Consider the following 2,282-nt stretch of genomic DNA (forward strand, 5'->3'; position numbering starts at 1 on the left):
AACTACAAGTTTGCCATGATCTTTAGGTCCATTTCAACTAAAATCTTCCATTCTGTCTAGTGGCATACTTGAGTTTGCCTAATTTTTTTTTACTCGGTAAAATTGCAGGTTGTGGTGTTGCATTTCCGTGGAGTTGGTCCCTGATCGTCCCTCCGTTGTTCGACAAAAGGTGTCCATTTGTTGTATGTTGAGTTTTGTTCATAGGATGATGGTTGGTTCATTTGTTGAATTGTGTATTTATCTTGTGTATAGATCTTGTATTCAACTTGTTTTCATTTTGTATCCATCATGTGTATAAATGTTGTATTCATCTTGTACAAATATCGTCGTAACTTCGACATGAAGGGGTGGGGGTGTCATTAAAACACAACCCCGATAACTTTGATTTTGAGGCATATGAAAACATGATTTGAACGTCGGACAGGCATGAGAGAGGCGGTCTGCAAAGTATCTTCTCCCGAAAGATAGGACGACTCATTAGACATGGGGCGGGAGGAATCCTCATCTGAAACAGACTGTTGTAAAACTTGTCAACTTTGCATGATGGTTGCCACTAATCCATTGCTCATGTGCATATGATTCCTTGTTGGGATTAGGTCTATGTTTACCACTAATCCATCTCTCATGGTTGTACATTGCCATCTTGTAATATTTGCAGAAACTATGGAACATGACAGAGACTTAGAACAAGAAGAGTTGTTGGGGGATATAGTCCGTGACGGAGGTGATGATATCACCTTGTCCTTTCTCAATGACACCGATGGTGAGGGAAGACAGGATGACGGCTCCAGCGATCGAATGAAGGAGGGAGAAGATGACGGCTCCGCCGTTGTTGGAGCCTTAACTGTTGCAAAGTCCGGCGAGGTATATATTAATTAAGCCTCTACTGACTAGATGCATTAATTGTTTTGTATGTACATATATTAACACTTCTTTCTTCTTTTAACACAACAGATGGAATTGTAGTGCAAGCAAAATAGGATTCCTCCGAGTTTCTACAGGCTAGCACACAGTGGAATTATAATCTCTGATCACAAACCCATATACCCCCTATAAGAACTTTAGCTTGTAAAGCAGCCTGTTCATAGGCGACCAGTGGCCCCGTGCTGCCAGCTGCCCAGAAGAATCTCCTATCTGGCGTGGAATGGAACAAAAAGAATAAGCACATAAGGATTCGCAACAGCAAATAGAGGACAACATAAATAAACAGAAAACAAAAGACCTACTGAACCTTGAAAGCACAAGTTCATTTAATTGGATGGTCAATTTCTTGTATGTATTAGTGAGAAATAGGAAAGGTTAATTGACCTGTATGTATCAGTGAGCAATAGTAAGTCCGCACATGTAACAGCAAACAAATCAGAGCATTAATAAACAGCAAACAGAACACCTACCGGACCCTGAAAGCAGAGGTTTGTTTTATTAGATAGTTAATTGACTTGCATTAGTGAGCAAGAAGAAGCATTCTTTCACAAGTAAAAATGAAGAGGTGGTTCGTTGGATTCTAAGGAACACACACTAAAGGAACAACAATAGTTGTCACTTTAAATTCAGTAGCACACATGTTAAAGCAAGAGGCGTTCTACCGGATGATGAAGCATATATTTATATGAAAGCAATAACATTTGAGTTGACCATATATAAACAATGACCAAGTAGGCAAGGAACAGCAGGTCGCATGGACTGCACACAGACTGCCAAAAGGTATGGCTTGCCCGGGTAAACCGCACAAGCATGGATATGAACCTAAATGAATATACGCCTCTCAATGTAGTAAGCATGCAACTACAAGGAGATAAGAGGGTGTTTTTTCTAACGCAAATAACAAAGCAAGCTAACGAAATCATGGCTAACCTTGCTAGGCAACGACACCGGCGTGCATCGAACGAGCAGAGAAACTGGATATGCAATGAAAAAATAAAATGGAGCCATCTCAGTTCACAGGAATTTGTCGAATATGAGATGAGCAAGGAAGAACTTACCTCCCCGAGCAACAATACAAACGACGAACAGAAGACTCATTAACCCTGCAACAACAACGGGAGGAGTGAGCAAAATAGCAAAACCAAGGACAACAGAAGGCAAAAGAAAGTCAACGGAGCACGAAAAATTGCAAGCGAGATTTTGAAAAGTCAACAGTGCATGCTTTTGAATAACCCAAAACATAGGTAATACTTCAGTCATTTCACGAAGACCCTAGATATATAGAGCCTACCATCCTACTAGTTGTACTGCACACCAACTGTGACCAAATCCTGCAAGTTGCAGGTGGTTCATCACCA

The 2,282-nt window shown here is 40.7% G+C and overlaps 1 long non-coding RNA gene across 1 annotated transcript; it reads right to left on the minus strand.

Moving 5' to 3' along the window:
* Positions 1 to 993: 993 nt before the first annotated feature.
* LOC123172917 (uncharacterized) lies at positions 994 to 2,282 on the minus strand. Its single transcript, XR_006485774.1, has 3 exons — positions 1,983 to 2,282; positions 1,855 to 1,898; positions 994 to 1,134 (listed from the first exon to the last, which is right to left on the minus strand). It is a non-coding gene; the product is annotated as an uncharacterized lncRNA (long non-coding RNA).

The sequence above is a fragment of the Triticum aestivum genome, unplaced genomic scaffold, assembly GCF_018294505.1.
Source record: "Triticum aestivum cultivar Chinese Spring unplaced genomic scaffold, IWGSC CS RefSeq v2.1 scaffold21157, whole genome shotgun sequence".
Lineage (NCBI taxonomy): Eukaryota > Viridiplantae > Streptophyta > Magnoliopsida > Poales > Poaceae > Triticum > Triticum aestivum.